The 23,082-nt window shown below is 40.4% G+C and overlaps 1 long non-coding RNA gene across 1 annotated transcript; it reads left to right on the forward strand.

The window, feature by feature from the left end:
• Positions 1–405: 405 nt before the first annotated feature.
• Positions 406–22,162, forward strand: LOC136293035 (uncharacterized). Its single transcript, XR_010722069.1, has 3 exons — positions 406–476; positions 5,780–5,888; positions 22,059–22,162. It is a non-coding gene; the product is annotated as an uncharacterized lncRNA (long non-coding RNA).
• Positions 22,163–23,082: the final 920 nt, after the last annotated feature.

The raw sequence follows: 23,082 nt of genomic DNA on the forward strand, positions 1-23,082 counted from the left end.
GGATGTATCTGTTCTCAGCCCTGCTGCAGAAGCTCTTTTCAGGCTTGGCCCAGGGCTGTAGATTGCTTGTTTCCAGCCCTGTCTCATGGGTGGTGCTTGGACCAAGGCTGCAGCCTTGTCTCCGTCTTCTTTTGCTCCTGTGTGCATTCTTTGCACAGATCCTGGACTTGATGTGTTTCCTTTTTTTATCTGGGACTGTTGACAGACCCTGTTACCTCAAATGCTGTGGTCTTCCTGAGCTCACAGCTTCCCTTCTGTTTCCTTCTGCTCTTGCTGCTCCCTGATAACACAACAAGAAAAGTAGCGAGGAAGGAGTGACTACAGCAGCTCAGGGAACACTGGAGGAGCTGCCACTAAAGAGTGAGTGGACAAGGAAGAAAACCTATCCTTGTGTGCTGCAGTGAGGAAGAGATGTATTTGGTAGTCTTCATCCCACAGCATGGACAGAAGGAATTTGTGTCTTCCTTATCCTTTGGGTAAGCATTCAAAAAGGAGAAAGGGTGTCCACATCACCTCTTACTCCAGCAGTCAGTGGATGCAGTCAGGGCAGGTAGCCAAGGACTGCAGTGGGTTGTGCTTGCTGTGGGTCAATCTTTGATCCTTGTCTAAAGATGCGGGGAAATCTCAGGCAGGAGTTCTGAAACACCTGGCCTGGGGACTCATCTGGGTGTACCCAGAGCCACCTCTGTAGTGAGAATGCTAACAAGTGGTTTAGCTGATTTCATGTCTCTCTCTGCCAAGCCTGAGAGATCAAGTATGTGCTCCTGCTTTCCTTAGTCATTCCCACCTGATATAAGGCTGTACTGTGTTCTCTTTAGCAGTATAGGTATGCCCTTAAGTTTGAGATGGAATACAGAAAGAATTCTGATTAATGGAGGAGGAAAAACACTAGAGCAAAGAGCTCTTTTTAAACAAATAACACAATACTCTAATCTTTGGAAGAAGTTTATTCACTGTGTGTTTTAAAGCTTATGCTGCAGAAAGGAAATGCCATTTGCTGCAAACTTTTTGTTTTTGTTTTTTTTTTTAAATCTTGGGAAGAGACTAAAGACAGAAGTACTCAGAAAAATGAGTATCCACAGACACTGGAGAGTCAGGAAACAGTGAGATCTTCTCCCTTTCCATACTTTATATGCCAAATGGCTACCAGTGCTTGTCAGCCTTGCAGAGTATCAGGGAATGTAGCAGACTGTGTGTTCCAGACATAAGGAGAGCCAGCTGGGTTACCCCAGAAGACAGTGCCTCTTTTAGTGCTGCTGAGCCATCTACATCCCCAGCACCAATAGCAGGTTGGTGAAAGCCAAGCTGGAGCCCCCCAACAAAGCTCAGAGAAGGGAGTTTAAATCCCTTGTGGGGGTTTCTTAAGCTCATCTTGCTGTGCTGCCAGCCTGGAGCCTGCATGGAGCTGCGTCAGCCCAGGTGGAGTACTGTGTGAAACAGCTTTGCATGCTGTGGGGAGGAAAACTTTAAGAGATTTTTACTGAGCAAGAAACCTTAGATTTCCCCATAGGGACCAGGGATGTGCATACTGAGGTGTTGGATGATGATATAATCTATAAAACTCTCATGCAAAGAGGTGTTTCTCTGTAAAGAATGAAGCGATGCTAAACAGTGGGAGATTAATCACTCCTCCTCCCCTTTCCTCCCACTTACCTCGTGGATCATTAGGTCGCAGGAAGGTTTTAATTCTGCGTGTACATTGAAAAATTGACAAGAGTTTCACCTGACTGGTGACTAGGTCGTGTTAAGATCTGTATCATAATCAACACTCATTAGTCCAAAACGGCGAAGAAACAACGCATCCTACTGGGAGAGGAGGGTATTTATCAGCTTAGGAGGCTTTTATGTGGGATTATCTTGACAGCTGTACATACAGCTCTTCCTTCCTTCCTTCCACAAGAGCTCCCACTTATATAAGCAGGAGACAGGGAAAACTGGTGTCCCTTGGCATGCCTCTCACTTAAGTGATCACAGCTTTATGTCCCGGATTGCTTCCTCCAAGGAGGCTTTCTATCACAGGAGCTTTGGGGTGAGAATTTCAAACTGTGTTAATCAGAACTCCTCTGTTTAGTACTGAAGTCATGTCTCACTCAAATGCAAAGCCCCTGAGACTGTCCTGGATTGGATTTATTCCAATCTGAGCCCACTTTGTGCCTGGAGTTATTTACTGTGAAACTGTTGGGAACTGGACTTTCCCATGCAAAGCACCAGCTGAGATTCACCCTCAGTCATATATTGATCAGATTTTGATCCTTTTTCATAGCAAATGCTCCTGAGAATTTGTTTCTGTCCAGAAGAGATTGAGTTGTGTCTGCTCTTTATGGGTTAACAGTTGAATTCTTGTATTCATCTGCTGGTGCTTCAAGCAATGCTAGTCTGTGCAGAGAACAGGGACAATAATATGGAATTTAAGGGATCAAATCAACTGAAGTAAAAATCAAGATTGCAGAGGAAAGAGATTTGACTTAAATGTTTGAACTAAGATAAAACTCAAAGGCTGAAAACTTGCAAGTAAGTAAGAAGGGAAAATATTCAAGTACAATCTTTATTTCTTACCAAAGGTGTTTTAAAATAGAAATAGATGTTTTTTCTAGTTTTGAAGCCTCTATTTTTTTATAGTATTGATAACTAAAGTTAGAACTAGCTTAGAACTTTAAAAAATCTTTAAAAGTAGTTTATAATGACCATGCTGGTCTTTTACAGAGAAAAAAATCTGCTGCTTTCCTCTCCAGTTTACCAAAACAGGCATCAAAACTCAGCCTATCCCTCTGCAGATTAAAGTAGAAGCAATATTTTACTCTGCCTGTTCCAAAGGTGATTCCACTAGTAAATGCTTCCATGGGGGGCGCAGTGAATTGTAAACAGTCCATCCCCTTTCTGTGAAAGAGGTTATTGAAGTGTATTACAAGCTGTTATCAAGTTTATAAGAGAGATTCACTCTGGAGTTATGGTATTTTATACCAACTTTCAGCTAAGACTAAACTTTTATAGCCAGGATATAAACTCCTGAATATGGGGTCTTCGTAATAGAAAACTTGTCTGACTAGAGGGTCAGGAGGACCAATGATATAATGCAATTTATAGCCTGCTCAGCTTGGATTTACACTTCATCACAGTACAATATCAGGAGCAGATGTTACAATGACAGTCTTTTTTTTATTATTATTTTTTTGTTGCTGTGTTAAAAAAACACTTTTTAGTCCTAAAACAGAACTGTTGTTTTCCTAATGGGAGAGCAGGGTAGCTCATGTTTTCCACAACTATTTTTATAGGTATAGCCTTTGCAACAGTGTAGTGGTTTGAAAGCAAAACAAATGAGAGGCTCCAAGTCAGAGATACAATTTAATAGAAAAAAGGGAAAGAAAGTAAAATAAAATAGATGCAATAATACAAAAGACCACTGACAGAGTCAGAATACAACCTGAGCGGAGTGATGGAAGCAGTCCAGATGAGGTGGTCTTCCTGAAGCAGTGATCCTGTGGAAAGGTCTGGTAGCTGAAGTCCTCTGGGAATCCAGTGGGTAAGCGCCACTCTGGTGTTCAGAGTCTCAGCTTATATCCAGGCTGGAATGCTTGGTTCCTCCCTCTGGGCGGAGCATCTCACAATGGGATGGTGAGTCATGTGATAAGGCCTGATGGGCCCATTAACAGGAGATAGTCCAGGAGGGGGTTATCTGTGAGTCGTGTGGCAAAGGTGCTGATGGCCCATTAACAGAAGATAAGCCAGAGTGGAGGAGGCAGGAAGCACTGCCTCACCTGGCAGTTCATGAAGATGGTGATAGAATATACTTCAACCCAGGACAAACAGCTACCCCTCAGATACTCCTAAGCCCCTTCAAATACAGGGGCATTCAAGATAAAACCTCTGATTTTGACCTGTGAAATTAGAGATTAGAAGCACAGTAAAGTCAAAGGCTGAGCTTTCTTGAGACAAAGATCAAGTTATAGGGGCTCCAGAAGGTGTTGGGAAGGGGAAGCCTATTTTGAAGATGAGAGACAGGGCATTTGCCATGGGTGGAATCATTAAGGTTGGAAAAGGAGTACTCTGGCCAAGACCTGCCCAAAGCAGGGCCAGCAGAAGGAAGAGTCACTTTTTATTAATGGTTTATGCAAATAAGTTATACTCAAGAATATCACAGTGCTTGCTCAGTGCCCAAATCTACCAGTTCAGTGACAGATATGTCACCCTAATGCTATCTGAATATAAACTTTCTCTGTGGATCACAGTACAATGTGCATGTGGCAGATAAAGTAGAAATGTTTAAGGTTTCTCTTGTTCCCTTGTGGCCCTCCACCCGCTTCCTTAAAAATTTGTTAATAGAACAGAAAATAACAGTTGCTTCAAGGCATGTAATAATTATAAAAATACTCTGTTTTCAACCCTGGGTGTTGTTCTTTGGGGAAAACAAGTAAACATCAAAGTTTTGATCCAGCCTGGCAGGACTTGTCCTGTGAAAGCTCACTGGGACCAGATAGCTTTTTGGTCTTTGCATGTTCAGAGTCTGCTCTGAGAAGGGAGAGTTCAAATACAGAGCTCCCAGGCATAACTGGAAATTAGGTAATGATGTCAGGAATGTCTCCCAGTAATTTTCAAAAAACTGATTATGTGAAATTATTGACTGCAGAGAATCACGTATGTGATTATTTCTGTCTTTATTCTTTATTGCCGTCTTAAAGTCTGCAAGGCTGAGGGAAGACCAGTCTCCTTGCACCACTTCTTTTTCACTGTATAGATACTTTCCAGGCCACAGAACCACATCTCTTGCCATCTACCATCTTATAGCTCTGTGGAGAGAGCAATCTTGGTAATATTAGCAAGGGAGCTCTTGGGTGAGACTGAAGCTTTCTAACGATTCAGCTGGTGCCCATTGTTGAGGTATCATTACCCATATAGTTGCTGGTGCTATATGCCACCAGCAAGGTTAGAAGGAAAACAATGATATTTAAAATATATCAAATGCATTCTACTCTCTTTAGTTATCTCCTGTCTGCAAGAAATGCTGTGAACTACCAGTGAACCCTGGCTGAGAGTTAATGCCTGTCATTTCATGCTTTTGGGCAGGATCCCTGGTGTTTCCTAATGGTGCTCCTGGCCTTGAAGGTGCCAGTTAAGCCATGCACGGGAAAAGGCAGTGATGGTGTCTGTTTGAGGAGGTCAGAGAGTGGAAGCACTGAAGAGAGAAGTTCAGACTCTTGCAAGAGAAGGAGACTGAAAATATACCGTTGTTTAATATTCTGTTATGTGCCAGTGTGTACCAGAAAGCACATCCTGGGCATGAAATTCAGAGCAAGGTTCAATCTGCCATGTCCTGGCTATATTGTCAGTGAGATTTGACTGTGAAGCTTTAAAACTGTACAACTAAACCTCCAAAATGTTCAGTCTTCTGATTTGCGAATGGATACCCAGACTGGCCTTTTACTATTTGGTAAGTCCATGCATAATATGTTTTTGCCCTTGCAAAGTACTTCCCAGGAATAAACTTCCTGATGCCATTTTGGTTTGTCTGAATTGCGTATGCATACACATGATTTTCAAGGTGTTTTTTTAGAATTTTATTCGTTTTCTAAGCATTAATTACAGGGGAAGCAAGAACACATGTGGTTAGAATAAGAGTTTCTCCTGACTCTATGTAATTTATTGATGGTCATAAACCAAAGCACCAGAATGGATCTTCATGGCATCTGCGACGCTGTCTAGTAAGCTGGGTGCTAAACGACAGAGCAGAAGCTCTGGTTTTCCCTGTCAGTTCCCCTCATTTTGCTGCTTTCCTTCTCCACAGCTATTCTGCTTCCAACCTGACTTCCTACCAAGTCCTCTATGTATGCAGTTTGTCACTCCATGATAATCTTGATGGAGGCATCAAGGAGAAATCAGCGTGAAAGAAAGAGGTAGGATGAGTGATTAGAAAATTTTTGGAGGATGGGATGACAGGGTGAATCTCATAAGCAGGAATTTTTCTCCCCTCCCATAATCCTGGGGAACCCAGGACTTTCAATTAGGGCAGATGTGTTTTGTGTTTTCACACATCAATCTTTCATTGGCCTTGCATCAATCATTCACTGGTTTGTGCAAATAACTTCTCCCAGACAATATTCTCCTGTCAGAAACAGGCACTGTCATCCGCAAACCTGTTTGAATATTTCATTATTACCAGATGATGCTTTTTGTTGAGGCTTTTTGTGTATTTTCTGGATGACATAGCAATATAATCCCTGTACTCCTTGCCCTAATGAAGCTGGAAGGCCAAGGTAAAGCCAGACAGTGACTGGGGCTGTGTTTTAGAAACCTTTTCTTTGTAGTCTATGAAGGGAGGAACAAAGGTAGCTGCGAACAGGGAGCCTTTGTTCGCTGCTTGTTTGATTCCAGTCCAGCCAGGCTCAACCTACCTGATGTCAGGAGTGACTAATTGGTTTTATGAATTCAGGTTATACACATACAAAGCTTACTTTAGGTACCTATTCCTTCAGGCAAATATTAAGCCACAGGTTACAGTTCCAGTAGTGGTCAGAGTGTTTGTTTTCTGAAGGTGCTACTGGAAGATCTTTGTGCATTGTCCCTGAGAGGCCACACTGGCCAGAGTCTAGGTCAGCATGGATGAAAAGGGCTTACGTGGGAAGAAGCAAAGCATGGAACTGAGGGGAGTTCTGGTAAAAACTAACCCACCCAACAACTTCTGAAAGGGAGGTCTAGCCAGCTGTGGGACACTAGAGTAAGTTGGCCGATCTGAGTACTGAAAACTAGGCCTACCCAGAGAGTATATCACTGATACAGTAAACACTAAATGCCTATAAACTGGTTAACTCATGACTGGCTTGGGCAGTATAGTGTTTATTCAGTGAAGAGGACATGGGACTTATAATTTTTATTCCTCATGACACAGAGATGACCATTATTTTCTGTGATGGTAAATAGCTTCGGCAGAACCGTGCTTAACTCAATACAGGTCTTTTCAAAAGTGCCTCAACAGATTAAAACTACAAATTAACACCATGTTGCTGTATTCCTGTGGTCTCAGACTTCTCCCTCAATATACAACAGCTCCTGCAAGTGTGTATTGAACTTTTTGTCTTTGTGCTCTCTCACCAGGTTTCTTGGCGTTATGCTTTTGCAGTAGAAAAGGCTTTGAAATCAATTGCTGAAATGTAGTTCAGTTTATGGTTCATAAAGGGCTTTGAGGAACCATTTTGTATAGAATGTGTAACATAAATAAAGGCAGCATATTCATTCCCTTTTCTTAGTTCTGAAATTATCCTATTAAGCTGGCAAACCTGTCAAATATGTAACTTAACTTACTGAAGCCCTACCTACCAAGAGCACTTAAGTGGATGCTTAAAATTAAGCATGTGATTTAATCCTGCCTTATATAGTTCTTAACCACAGGCATAAGTCTCACTGGAGTCAAGGCAAGCACATTGAAGCTAAGTGTGTGCTAAGCACTTTGTTAAATCAAGGCCTAACTCTGGTTATTTTCATATTCCTTTCTAAATCTGAAAAACAACTACTATGCTACAAGAGGCAGTGACATCTCAACTTCTGCCCCCATTAAATGAGTTAAAAAATCATGAATCCTAAAGCAATTGCATTGCCATCATACTACTTTTCTTTTATGATTAATCCAGAGTTTGATATTTCTTTCTATAGGATTAATATCTTAACAGCAAGGTAATAGGTAGTGTGACATTTAATCTCTTTGATTAAATTCCATACTAAAAATGTCCCATAAATAAAAGAAACAATTGAGGCAATCATAAATTACCTTCATGGTTGCAAAGTGATGGATTTACTGGTTACAGAGGGTAAAATCTCATGAGCTCATTAAAAGCTATAAGGGCTTTTTCCTTCCACAGCCCTAAAAGACGTTGTGGCCCAGGGCAGGTTTTCTCACATTGCTTTAATTTAATCAGTTGAAACCTTAAGAGGAAATAGGAAATGCTTCATATGTGTCCATTTCATCTTCTAGTAGAGATCACCAAATCAAAATAGGGTTTTCTATTTCAGGTGCCTCCTGTGGCCTCAGTACTGTGTGCCTAATGAGAGAGGGTGTATTTTTGAGTTAACAGTCAGAAGGAAATTGTTTCAAAATCTGAGTCTGCATTTCAACTCTGGCACTGACCTCCACTGTGACCTTGGGCAAGTCACAGAAGGCCAAGTATTCAAGAGCTCAGTATCAACCACCAGAGCCAGATCAAAATGTATAAACCACCCATACTGCCAAATTAACATGGTTTGGATGCAGCCCAGCAAGCTGCTCTTTTGACTACTTGCCTAAAAGCATCACAAGGGAGATGCTTATCTGAGTGTATCTGAAAATTCACATGCAGGTGAAGGTCCCAAACTTTTCAAGGCCCCACTGTACTACTTAAATGCACCTAGAGGATTAATTTCTCTCTTTCCAAAATTAGCAAAAGGTTGTACCCAACCAGAAGGGCTTACACTTAGCATAATAAGACATCATTTTCCTGTTCAATTAGAAACTTTTTACCATGAATACTAAGACAGCTTTTGCCTTTCTGATTGACTATGGCGGGTAAAAAAGTCAAGGGAGAAAAGCAATAAAGTGAAAAAGATTTTCATCCAAGTTGCTGGGGGTTTCAAGGGCTCTCATAAGAACTTTGCTAGCTCCTGAAATCCATGCTGTCCCTTTAATTCCCCACAATGAACTGTCATGGCATGAAACCCATCCTCCAACAAGAAGCACACAAATGCACTGACTGCACTGTGATGTCTCTGTTGAGCTTCAAGGTTAGGTATGGACAAGAGGCTTCTATACTCTCTCACAGTGTTGCTAAAGAAAAAAATAATTAAATGGGATTAAGGATTCAAATGAAAGGCTTTCTGTAAAGACGCATTTCTAATATAAAAGGCTGACAGTAGAGAAGGCCCCCATGGTGCAGTTTGTAGGATCTTCTAAGAGTTTAGCAAGATTAAGTTAATGTAAATTACTTGAGGAGTATCTGCATAACCCACAATGAGGTTGGTTTTGCTGCACATTTCACCAGATGAAATGCTGCATTTCAGAGTTAAACCTCGTTCAAGTACCCATGAAAACAGCACAGCTGACAGTGCTGGGAGCAGCAGGTTTCCTACTGGGGAATTACTGTGGGAAGTCTCAGAGCCCATGTCATGGGTGTTCTGCACTGGTGGGCCATGAGTGGTTTTGCTGTAGGTCTTTACCGTGAGCAGAGAGTGGGAAACTCCTAATTCTGCCTCAAAAGCAAATAAAGCAACAACAAAAAACACACCAAAAACCCCTAAGGACTAAACAAAACAAAACAAAACAAAAAAAAAAAAAAAAAAAAAAAAAAAAAAAAAAAAAAAAAAACCACAAACACACACACACAAGAAAAAACCCCTGCCCATACTGACCAAGAAATTTCTCATTACTATCTCAAGAGCTGCCTACAGGCTGTCTCTTAAATTGTGGGAGGCCTCTTTTAGCAAAGATTCATGGAGGGCAGAAGCTTGCTGACAGGCCCTGATAAATCAATCAGGTCTTGGATTGATTTTTAAAAACTTCAGCCTGTTTTTCTGAAATCTGTTATTAAGCATGCCCTGTTCTGACCAGTTCCTTTCACAGTGACCTCCAACATTGTTTTGTTGGAGAAGCTATAAAAGGGGAATGGACTTATGGCCAGGGACCCTTAAAAATGTCTAGAGAGGATGGCAGGGCCTTCAGATAGTGGAGGACAAGAGTGGCCCAGGATTACATAAAAAATTCCTGTTAGTGGAGATTTAATAATGTTTAAGGTGGATTAGCAGGGGATGCATCCCAAAGGGTCCAAAAAGGGAGGAAAACATTACTTAGCATCCCTGTGCTTTGATTTCCTTGTCTTTCTTTGTGTACCGCGATATTTTGACTGGTTTATCACAGACTGGGCCAGTGCAATCCTGGATTACTGTAGAAATCTCACAGCCAACCAGTTCTCTTCCATCACCCATGTCAATCAAGGAGTCACAGGCTGTGGCTGGGGATGGAGATGTTCTGCATTCCTTACAAGAACGTTTTTTAGATTTTCACACAGAAAAACATTTTCCACTATGACTGAATTTGATTCAAAACTCAACTGTCCATTGGGAGGGGAAATTCAGATTTTTCCCACCTCCTTTGTTATTAAGCTGATTGTGCTCCAGGCAAGAACTAATAGGATTTAGAGGGAACTGGTTGCTACCAGGGCAATTTCAGAAGTTTGTGACATGACCTGAAGAATTGATTGATTTACACTATCCCTTGGCAAGGAAGATAAGTCATGTGCAGGGAAAGAAGCAGCCAGGCATCTGAGGTCAATTGACCAGCAATCCTGCAGTGCAGAGATGGGGTGCAGAGCAAATGAAGCAGTTTCTTTAATAACAGGAATTCAGCTGTATTTTCTTTGAAGCTGAAAGAATTGTTTTCAATGCATTCTGATTTATATTATAAAGAAAGTACCCATCTCAGGAAGATGAGTTCCTTAATTCGGACTGAAATAAAACATTTCTGACAGTGTTAGTATTTGTTTGGAAGATAATAGTTTAGAATGAAACAGGCAATTTTTTGATACAACTAAATCTTAATGATTGTTGTTGTTGTATTCAGTTTGCATTTGTTCTAGTTCCTTTTTCCCAAAAAGACCACTTCACCTTTTGCTGGTAATCACAAATTAGCTGTAAGTGTAGTCCTTGCAGATAACACAGTATTCCTTTTCCATTACTCACCTTCACCCTCCCAGTGTACCTTTTAGAACCTCATGCCATATGTGGCCACTTTTTTGCCTACATGCATTTTAACAACCGAATTTCCAAAGTTTGTGTGGATGAATATTTTCAGGAGCTTCCTTGTCTTCCCTCACTCTCTGTACATCTCTTGAGCCTGGTGCTCTATATGTAGATATTTGTTCCTATAACATATTTCACGGAAGAAAACTGCCATAGTCATAAGGACTATCACTAGGGTCACCCTAAAGCAGAGGGTTGGTACTTTTTCTGGTAGACTCTGAATTTGTATTCATATTTAGGATTGATTTATAGGTTATTCTCTGTGGAGTTTTAGGGATTGGGTTTGGTTTTTTTTCTTCCCTTAAATACTGCAAAATGTATCTCAGGTTGGCCTGAAGAGCTATTCAAGGGATCACCCTGCATATTTATTTGATTTTTCTTCTAGAAGTCCACAGTTTAACTGTAGCAGATTTAAAAAATGAGCTGTAAAACAGAAATCAAAACAGGGAGTTCTGGCACTGCAAGCAGTGTCCTGAAGGAGGGTGAAAGCTGCAGATATGCTGCCACATACATTGGACAACTACTATGCAGAATGAGAATTCAAAAGAGGGATTGAGCTAGGGAGAAAAGGGATTTACTGGATGTATTTCAGTGGACCAGGATATCGGATTTGATGGCATCCTAGGATCGACCCCAGCACTGTAGACAGCCTTGAAGACAAACACAGTGTTTCTGTCATGTATTTACAAATACCCTGGAGCATTAGGCTCCAGTCACAGCCAGAGAGGTTCTTTTAGGGTTGACAATACATATTGATAATACTTTGCATTTACCTGCCAAGTTGAGAATTACTGGTGAAGGAATCTTTCTCTCTATAGTTAAGGAGAGAACAGAAGTAACACAGTCTGATTTCCCCAGCCTTTCACACCTTCACAATGAAGCCTGAACTTCTAATGCTCCTGGTCCCATTGCTGTGTAGGCTTTCTCTAAACTATCAAGTTCATATGATAAATAGGTTTGAGGAAATCTCTTCATTTCAGTGGATCCCATGAGCAAAAAAGTAGGACTCTATATATGAAATAAAGTATTAATTCTGAATTATTTACTCAGCTCCACTTACTTGCTCTCATTTCCTTCTTTTTTTACTTAAGCTAGATCATTCATCTTCTCTTCCTCCCCTAAAGATATTTCAAAGGTTTTTTAATCACTTTGCACATATCAAATGCTGTTAGATACCATGATCATAGTTCTGTTTGGGATGTCTACAAATAATATTATATACATTGAAGTAAATAAACCTCATTACCTTTATTAACTCCATTAATCACAGTTAAAAATGTTAAGGAAGCCTATTTTAACGTCACTGTCAGACATTTAGGACTAATTGATCTCATTATTAACTTTTGTGGAATTACAATCCTCTTCAAATTTATCCCTCAGTACTATCAAATTTTATGTGAGGTCAACATTTTCCTATGCGATTTTGAAACATAAATTCAATGAAAAACATTGATTTTGGGAGCATTTTGAAAGGTTTTGAGTCTGACAGCAAAAGGCCCTAAGAATTAGAAAGTGAAGAGGACTGGAAAGTGAAAGTACTCAGAGTCAAAGTTCTTTTCTTCACTTGCTACACTCGACCCTCCAAGTGACAGAGGTGCCACCTGAACAGCAGTGTCCCAAATCCCAAACAGGACTCAGTCACCCAGGAGCCAAGTATGACATAAAGATAATGACTTAGAGGCATAAAGGCCACTCCAATGATCTCCAGTGCACATGGACTTTACCTCACTATTCCCTCACAGGTTTTCTTGCACACATTTATGCACTTGGATCTCCATATCTGGGGGGTTGTAGGGGGTGTTAGCAGACGATGTATTAGCCTATTTATAGGCTGCACTAAAACAGTTTTATTTAGCAAATTGTACAGGCTTGACCTGATACAGTTAATTCTGTACAGAGCCACAGAAAAGATGATTTTCATTAAAATGTTGTTCCTTTTTTTGGTGAAAAGTTGACAAAACCAATATATTGCATTTCCTGAGTATTTTAAAATTTAAAGCAACACCTCTAATGTTACACTAATACTATTTTCTTCTTTTAATGCTTGTTTTTCCCCCATATATCTTCCATTCTGTTTTCTGGCATGGATTAGAATTGGCCGTATCTGAAATACCTTGAAAAATATGTCTTCCAATAAATCTTTGCAGTTGAAAGTAGGAATAACCAGTGATATAAAAGAGCCGGTTTTGCAGTTAGACTTGATAAGCATCTGTTCATATTAATACATACCAGCCTTCTGTATGAGGTACCCAAATCTTTCTCAAGCACAACAGCCTTTTCTTAGAGTTTTTCCCATTCCCACAGCATGAAAACAGATCAGTTGCTCATTTCAAAAGTGCTATTCTTAAATAAACATAGTTTCTATATTTCAGTCTCCTGTTATAAAATGTTAAATGTCTATGTTGGGCTTGAGGTCAATCAGTTTGAATTTTTTAAGAACGAAAGCCTGAAGTATCTCCATTGTGGCATTCCCTCAGTCAGGCAGCCTTAAATCCCTTCCCCACTCCTCATGCTTCACAAAAGAAGACATTTGAATTCCTATATAATTACCAGGCAGAAAGATTCAGGGAAAAAAAGGGCAGGGGGGATTGGTAGGAAAGAAACTTTAGAGCTCTATCTAGTGAACTGTCTGAGCCTTTCCATCAGTTCCCTTTAACTGCTCTGTGGTTAACTTCCCAAGTTACTTTCAGTGACTAATGCTGGATATTAGTTTAATGGGTCATAGTTACTGACTGGATCATAAATACAAAAATCTCACCACTGAAGCTTAAAAAAATCCCTCAGAGCTATTCAAGAGGAAAGTAAAACTCAGCAGAGCAACCCAATATAGTATGCAACTGTTGGCTTTCCTTTACCAAGAGAGCCTTTCCTGACCTTGCTGAACTTCCCCTGTGTGAAAAGGGTGCTTATTTCCTCAAGGAATACAGATTTTATAATATCTTAGGCCAAATTCTATTTCCCTTTTCTTTGGAAGGAAGGGGGATCAAGACTGAGGCTATGAGCCCAGGTCACTGGAATGACCAAGAATTTGTTTAGAATTATGAAGACCATCAGTTTTGCCAGGAGTCAGTGGCATTTCTGTTCTAGGGCAGTCTGGTGCAACTTCATTATTGCAGTGCTTTATTGAAGTCTTTGAGGGGTAACTAAGGAGCTGTTTACATTGACCTTTACAACAGTGGCCTGAGGCTCAGAACAACATGGCAATATTCATTGCCAGTATAGCTCTGCAGAGATACCTCACACTGCAGGAGGTAGGAAGGAGGCAGACTGTTACAGCAATGGCCTGAAAGTTTTCCAGGTACAACGACTCAGATGATTGATGTGCACAAGTGACTGGGGGCTGTTTTCAGCCCTACTTGCACACCTCGCTCCTGCTCTGCATAGATGCTGGACTGCCACATGCTGCAATGGAGACACCTGCTCATTTAAAGTCTTAAGAGTGACATTGAGGACCTTTGCCACATCTCACAGTCTCCAGGACTGCATTTTACTTTGATTTGTAACTTTTAGGTAGTATTTGATCATATTCGTACATCTTCCCTATAGAGCTGTAAAAATGAACTTTAAAAAAAAGTGAATACTGAAGCTCACTGAGCTCAAGAGTGGAGTCTTTAAAAGTATTTCAAGACTCAAAATCCAGAATGTGAGTAGTACCATCTGAGTTGGATTGTCAATGCTCTTTTTCTTTCACTTTAGATTCATTTTATCAGCTGCTTGCATCTGAGTTCCACCTTCAAGGAAATATGAATCTCTTAATGAAATATAATTTCCAGGGATAGGTCCCCTGTCCAGCATGTGTCAGGAGGGACAAACCAGAATGTGTATATTTTTACCACAATAACTCTTCTCAGGACTTTCTGGGAAGGAAAAAAATCCTTGCCTTTCTGACCAAAATCCTTGCCTTTCAGTCAGGTATAGACGCACATTAGAGGGATGCAGTGTAAAAGAAGCATGCTATCCATTTCTTTTAACTTTATTTAAAGCTTTATTTTCAACACAAAGTTTCAGGATGCTTTCCCATTCAGAATCTGAGCCAGCCATATTAGCTTTCAGACAGGTTCAGATGAGTTTTCATCCTGTTTAATAGAATGAAAAACCTGAGTATGATGTGAAGGGCTCAAGAACTCAAAATTAGTTCATTGTACTTTGGATGAAGCAAATTTCAGATTCAGGATGAAGACGCAAGTCCAATATAGCTTGACAAAGATTTGTACTCTTAACAGAAATGGGAGAGTAAAAGAACTTCCTGGATGACAAAGTTTAGTCCCCTGTTAATAACTGCATTATATCATCCCTTTCTTAAAAATAAATAAAGTATTTACTTTAAATAGAGTTTTATTAAAAAATAGAGTGGTACTTAGTAAAAAGAAAAAGACTGCATGTTTTTCAGTCCAGGCACAAATAGGTAGACAAGCCTTAAAGCAGAAAACAGCAACCTTAGTGATCTGTGTGAAATCAAGGTCACTGAGGAATTTAAGGAGTGCAAGGTGAGAGGATCAGTCACATGCCCAGCAGAAGCAGATAGGAGCTTCTGCTCTCTTTTATTCTAACTGGAGAGGAATACAGGCAGTGGCATAGGAAAAGACTGTCTGCAGTGATAAAGCATCCTGTAAACCTTGTAATTCTGTGCCTCCTGTGAAGTATGCCAGAGCTGCGGCAGAAGCAGCACAATCCAGAACTGACTGACACTTTGCCAAGGAAAGGCGCAAGCGCAGGAATGAAAGGGTTGCCATCCTCTCCTCACAGCTCAAATGTCACACAGAGATAAAGGTTACCATGAGTAACAAGTCTCATTTCCCAGGGAGAGAGCATACAGCACCACAGCTCTTCACATATGGAAAGTGGTAGTGGAGCAGTGAGCTGGGTACATACACAGGCTTCGAGATTAGCAGCAACAACAGAGCTGACTTCCCTGCTGTCACAGTGCCAGCTGCAGAAGTTTCATGCTGTTCCTAACTGATCTCTCAGTAAATCTTCAGGAACATGGAAAGAAAACTACCCGCTGAAAAATTATGCTCCCTATAAACAGGAACCCTTGCTGTGTCATTTCACAGTGCTTTGAAAATGCAAAAAGAGTAGGTTATAGGATCAAAAATAGTATTGGCTTTGCTGGGGGCCTAGGAGAATTTCTGAAGTCATAAGGTCATAAGAGCTCCGGTTGTCATCAGAATTTGCTTCAATCCCTTGTATCCACTTAATTAGATTGAAATTATCGAGAAACCATTGATTCTGAATCCAAATTTAACTTCCTGATGGAACATGAGTCCTTCACAAAAATTAAGCATGAAGTAAAAGATGCACTTCATTAAATGTTTAGAAGCTTCAGGAATAGATTATTACACTAGGCAGAATAAACAATCCTGCATTTTACTTAGTATTAAACATTTCACCTTGAGCATCTTATAATAATTGATATCTCGCTAACAATTAGCCAGCAAGGCCATCTTTGATGTGCAGAACTTGTCTCTAAGAAGTCAAGAACACTGAAGGTGATTTGATCATGTCAGGATTAGTGGGGAGGTAGGTGAAATTACTCATGTTGTTGCCTGATGCCCAGATATAAATCTAGCTGATGGCAGATGCCCTCTGCCCTTGCTCTCCACAAGTTTTAAAAAATCCATGAGTAAAAGGAAGAGCATTTCAAGACTTCCTTGCTGAACATTCTACATCTTTTTCTAATTATTTTTCCATAATTAATTTTCCTCACAGTAAATACTCTGGGGCTTTTTGATTTGTGCTGGTAACAGTGTTGAAATTTCAGGGATGTTTTTGTTCTTGCTGAGCAGCACTTGCAGAGAGTCAAGGCCTTTTCTGCTCCACACCCCACCCCACCAGTGAGGAGGTTGGGGGTACACAAGAAGTTGGGAGGGGACACAGACAGGATGGCTGATCCCAGCTGACCATAGGGATATCCCATCCCATATGGCATCATGCTTAGCACATGGAGCTCAGCGATGAAGGACAGGGAGATGTCCAGAGTGATGGAATTTGTATTCCCAATTCATCATTACGTGTGATGGAGCCTGGCTGTCCTGGGGATGCTGAACACCTCCCTACCCATGGGAACTGGTGTGTGAATTCCTTGGTTTGGTGTCCTCATGTGCATGGCCTTTGCTTTGCCTATTAACCTGTCTTTACTTTGACCCCGGAGTTTCCTCTCTTTCATTCTTCCAGTTCTGTCCCCCACCCCACTTAATTGCTGACAGGGGTTAAACCATGACAAATACCTGCACTTTTCTTCCTTTTTCTTTCTGTCTTTTTGTCTGTGTACCTATTAATAGACTGACAGGATTAGTGTAATGCTTGATTGACTGCTTGTTGTCAATCAAGCCTCTCTGCCTTAACAACCAGTCATTTGGGTAGCAAATTCTCTCATAAATAGGGGGTGTAATGGAGGGAAGGCTCGATTTAGCCTCCCAAGATTTGTCCTTATAAAAGAGGGCACAAAAGTGCTGCTTCTGAATTCAGCTTTGTTTTTGTTTTTTTAAATCCAGAATATTCCTGTTGGCCATTTGCGATGTGCAGTATAGTAGCTGATGCTTCTCACCTCTCCAACAGGCTTAGTGGTATTCTTCCTTTACCAGTTAGGAAAATTCAATTTCTTTCTGGTTTTCACCAGTCTTATCCCCTCAGTAGCCTAATAAACTCTGCAGCTGCAGCAGGGGAGGGGAGCAGGCGGTTTCCTTCCCTGCCTTAGCCGCTCTGCAGGAGGGGGCATCGCATTCGTGTGTGCGTTGTGCCATCGCGCGGTGGTGCTGCTGCACTGCCACTGCATCCCGGGGACCTGCTCCGAGCCCAGCCCTGCTGCGCGGACAATCCCCCATCAGTGCTGCCTCCCAGCCTGCCTTCGTCCCTGGGAACGGCTGCAGCTCCAAGGCTTCCCACAGACCAGCGCATTAAAAGCTCCTACGGACAAATTAGTGCGTGGCCAAGGAAGCAGGTGATGGGATCTGCCCGAAGGAGGACTCGTGCCTGTCCTGACCCCCAGAAGAGGCAAAATGGGGATTACATTTTTGTTCTACAGAGCTGTCTTCACTTGGATTTGGGAAAGATACAGGGAAACGTTTGGTTTTTAAGCTATTCTTTACACTATCGAGTGATAAGCCCTTGTCAGGTCCATTGACAACATCAGAGACGTAGGGCACACAGTTGTCTCCTGCACTGTGTCTTGGCTGGCTTGTGCTAAATTCTGAAAAACTTTTTCTAGTGCTTCTTGCCCCGTAAGTAATGGCAACATTCATGAGAAATGGCAACATTAGTAGAAAATACGTGTCTAATGGCATTCTAGTATGTTTTCTAAATTGCATTGTATTTTCCAGTAGATTCTGACAGGGAATCTGTTTCATTATCCTGATTTTCTGTAGCAGCAAAGTTTGCAGGACTGCAAGTATCTCTACCATTCTTTCCTTCAGTTTGAATTTCTTGGACACAGTGGAAGTTTCAAAGACCTGAAATTCCCATACATTTTGCAAAAATAAGAAAAGATCAGAGAGACTCTAGTAGAGCTTTTACCCAGAATAAAGAGTGGAGCATAAACTGACCCTTGATTAGACATTAAGGTATGCACTTGAGAGCAGCTGGAAGGCATAAGTCCACAGAATCACCGTCTCCTTTTGATATGCTACTTGCAAAATAACATGATATTCTCCCCTATATATGCAGAGACAAAGCAACATAAAGTGAACATCACAAGTGGTTCTCACACTGCTGCAATTTCCTAACAAGTCATTTTATAAGGTCATGGCAGTACTCTGAAATTGTTAAAATGGCATCTGGGCTGCCTTTTGATCTAGAAGATTCCATTATCATTCCTTTTATACAGTTTATTGTAGCAATAAAGCACAGACCCTGAAAATCTATAATCCAATGTTTGTTTCTCGGGAATATTTATATTCTTATTAATATACAAAGAAAGAACTCTTCCAGATAAATTATTTGTACTATAAAATTATTTCATGTAAGGTCAAATACAGATATCCATGTTTCTAGTGAGGTACAGCCTTCTGAGTGACTTGTCATGGTAAAGCAAACAAAGCAATTTTAGAACAAAAATTTCTCTTACCTATAGACAGTAGGAAAATCCTTAAATCAGTTCAGAAGAAAGTGTTCAAAAAGAGGGCATGAACAAAACCACACACCAGAAAGAGGTGGCATATTACCAGAAGATGGAAAAGGAGCCAACTGTATCGAATACTTCTGCACTGTTTTGATTACTCGTTTTTATATTCAGCTCTTTCGAATCATGTTTCTGAGACCCATGATACAGGAAGAGCATGCCCATGCTACATGCAAGCCAAATTAAGTTACACCTATACAGCTATACCTGTTCCCCTTGGCTCCTTTAAACTCTTCCTTCCTGCACTGATTGTCTTCATGAAGTTTTTCTTAGAGTCTCTGTTCTCTCTTTATTTTTTCCAAGTGATGAGGGGCTAAGGAGTCCATGACAAATGGCAATTCAGGCAAATCTATCTTAACTACTTTTCACTTTTGGCTTTATTTCATCTTCTCAATTTCATCTGCTTTTGACTCCCTGAAACAATTCAGTTTAGCTTGAAGATTTTCTCTTATTATTAATGCAATGGCTCATTAGATTAATCTCTGCTTAAGATTCATGTCCTTCTCTCTCACCTCTGAGAGACAACCACTTAAAAGTGGCCTCCTCTGATGTATGTTTACTGGCTGTTGAAGGTCACTTTCTGAAAAACCTATTTCCTTCCCCAAAAGTGTAAAGATTCAGGATGGATGTATAATAATCCATATCCTGTCCTCTTCCTTTATCGCTTCTTGTTTTAGATTTGAGGGTTTGGGGTTTTTTTCAATCAAAGAAGATTTAGAAATGCTTGCAGGAATTCAGTATTTGTTATTCAAATTGTCTGTGCCACTGTCTTGACAAAGCAGCTGTGCTCTGAAAATGATGACATTTCTACCCCTCTGGGCTAGAAAAGGAAACTTCTGTCCAGGCTACACAGATCTCTAGCAACATTAAAAGAGATTTTCATGAAGTGGAAGGCAAACACCACTAAAAGCTGTAATTTTTGCTCTTAAGAAATTATGCATATTTAACCAGATGTCTTTGAACTCATGCCACCTACATAAAAAAAACAGCAGCTTTTTTGAGAATTTGAGGATTATTTTACATGAGAATTTAATTTGTTTTAAAGGAAATGAATATGGATGAGGATATTTGAATAGGTTTAGTGTGTTTGTCAGTCACAATAGCCAAGCCGGGACTAATCTTGGTGATTAGTAAGGGTAGTGATAAAAAATATGCTTCTACCCAATGTGCCTCCTGATTGGCAGTTTATTGCTCTTAGAGGACCAGATGTCAAAAGCCATATGCTAATACTCAGCATAGAACAATCCTCTGGTTTACGCTTTAAAATGCACCATCATCATATGTCAACATTCAGCAGAGAACAATCCTCTGGTTTATGCTGTAAAATGCACCGTGGTTGTCACTGCTGAGCAGTGAGCAAGCAGTAGCCCTGAAAGACAAGAGCCCTTTCAGGCAAAAGCAGCATTTGCTGCAGCAGTTGGCAGAGGGGGAGAGGGGGCTATAGGGGCTGCTCCAGGCTCTGCTGCCGACTCCTGGCATCTTATGGTGACCATCAGGGAAGGGGACATGAAATATTTTACCTAAACTGCACTTCATACTTATTTAAACCAGGAATTATTTTGTCTTTACACAGCATCTGGCATAGTGTGGTTCGGCCTCATTACTGGAGGTGCAGCAATGGAGTTACTAAATCAGAATTTAAAAGTGTGTTACGTGAGAAGTGCATTAAAAAGAAGAAAAAACCTTTGGATATCAATGACTTAAAATGTCTGGTGTTTGTATAGGATTTGAGTTCACGATCTTGAGCAGGGGAAGTTTATATTTCACTGGAATGATGAGTTTTGAATACAGATTTAATAATGGAAAAAAAAAAAAAACAATCCAAATTAACTGTTTTCTTTAAAAATAGAAGTGCAAGCATGCAAGCAAAAGAAAAAGAGAAAAAAAAAAAAAAAAAAAAAAGCATGGAGGGAAAAATACACCCTTGAAACATTTCACTTACATAAAACCAAAGCCAGCTTCTGCCTGCAGTTAAATGTTCCAGCCCCAAAAATCAGTGATACAAAGTTGCATTGAAGGCAGGATTAGGATAGGTTTTTCTGGTACCATTTTCCTTATGCCAAATATATTAACCATGACAGTTCCAGATAATATTAGCCATAATGCCAAGGAAATAATTGCCACAGCCATCAGCATTTGCTGTCCATCCATTTAAATCACAGGGACAGCAACGGGCAGGTCTCTCTCAGGACAAACCAGGCTGTAGAAATGCAGAGAACCAACAAGATTTCCAGCAATAAGCAAACCCACCAAGACGTTGGAAACTGCTGCAGTTTCCTTAGGATTATTCTGAAGCTTCATTCCTTCTGATTTGATAGTTGCTGGAGAAAAAACAAAGATCAGTTGAGTTGAACAGCACTCACAATAGCTGGTCTTACAGGTTGTTAACCTCATTTGACATCCCATTCTCTTGTACAGAGACTGAAATGAGCACAGTTCTGTACTTGCATAATTCCATCTCCAAATGCATCTACAGCCACAGCCTAAATAGAAAGCATCTCTTTAAAATATCTCCATTCCAGCCTGTATTCTGATGCAAGATGAGAATTACAAAAGCCTTAAAAAAAAAAGATCACTTAAATTTTTTTCTTTAAGGAGAATACTCAGGTTTCAGTGTGTCAGAGCCAGAATTTCAAACTTTTGGAAAGTTCATCTGGAGTACATTTAAATTGGAGGAGAAGATACTCATTGATAGTCCTATTCCTGTACAGCTGTATTACATCTGGCATTAGCTTCCCCTTCACTCTGAGCTTTGGAGAGCTCTGTCTCATTCTAAAGGAGAACTGACAATATGCTCTGGGTGAAGGAGATACTAATCCAGTTTTTATGCTCTTCCACTCTCTTTTTTTTTTCTCAAAGCAGCAATATGGTGAGGTTATATGCTTCTCCATAATAATTGTCTCATTTGCACCATTTAATGAAATTCTTTTCACGAGTTGTGTAATCCACACTAATTAAAGAGGGCTTAATAGACCATTACATCTCCATTAACATCACCTTGTGTTCCTCTTGGAAGATGTCATACACAGGGAGGACTGAAGAGGAAGGAGCTCAATGGAAGTAAATGAGCTTCTGGAGGCAAATGGTCCTGTGTATCTGTAGGAGACAATGTTTGAGGACAAAGGTGTATGTTACATGCTCCATAGTATGTAAATTATGCCTATCTTAATGTTATTCCCTCTGTTTTTAGCTTTGTTGGGAGAGGATCTTTGCAGAACATGCTGGAAGACCCCAGGCTCCAGAGGATGCTGTTGGAGCAAGAGCATCACTGTGACAGTCCTGTTGGGATTGTGATGGCTGAGGTAAAAAAAAAAAAAAAAAAAAAAAAAAAATTTAAAAAAAAAAAAAAGAGAGACTTATAATAGCATCTTCAGAGAGTGCACACAGTGAGTTTACCTACACAAGTAAGTTTTAGAAAGTTGTTGACTCTATGGGCAGGGAATGATGCACAGATGGAGATCTTCTACAGGGCTTTGAACCAGAGCTGGTCTGGAGCCTGCCAGGTGCGAAATGCAGGCAGAGTTGGTATGCAAACCCTGAGCCCCAAATTATTGATATGCCCTGTAACACCTTAGTTTTAATGTATTTCTTGAGAGCTGTTTTAATATTTCACTCAAGGCTTTGATAAGGTGAAGCTTCAATAAATTTCAGAAAGACTCATCTGCTGTCTTAGTCTGGTGAGCAGAATGTGCTCTGAGATGCTCTGATGATTTGTAAAAACTGGTCTGGGGCTCCCTGAATTTTCCCAGTGTTTTTCAGTCTGATAGTTTTATTAACTGCTTTTCTAGTACTGTATTATAAATCCATTCATTTATTTGGTTCAGGCTGTAATACTGACTTGGTGAGTGGTGTTCTACGGTCCTGGCTTTTAAGAATAGAATCTTAAGAGTTTATTGAAAAGACTAACAAAACTACAATGGTTTGTTTATGGGCAACCAAACTTCTGTAAAGGATGTAGGCTAAAAAAAGGGGGGGGGGGGGGGGTTTCTCAATAAGTAGAATCACTTGTAGTTTGTTTTTTGTTTTACAAAGGGGGAGAAAAATTAGCCAGGATGAAATTTCATTATGGTTTTCCTGTCACATAAATGAGAAATGCTGAAGCCTTCTCCTATGTATTACTACTTCCTTAACAAAATTATTTATGGTTAGGATGATCTCTACACAGACATAGATATTTTTCTCGTGCACTTTGGTAAGGTGATTAAAATCAGTGA

The sequence above is a fragment of the Chamaea fasciata genome, unplaced genomic scaffold (assembly GCF_029207755.1).
Source record: "Chamaea fasciata isolate MVZ Bird 193981 ecotype frontalis unplaced genomic scaffold, bChaFas1.0.hap1 SCAF_8, whole genome shotgun sequence".
Classification (NCBI taxonomy): Eukaryota; Metazoa; Chordata; class Aves; order Passeriformes; family Sylviidae; genus Chamaea; species Chamaea fasciata.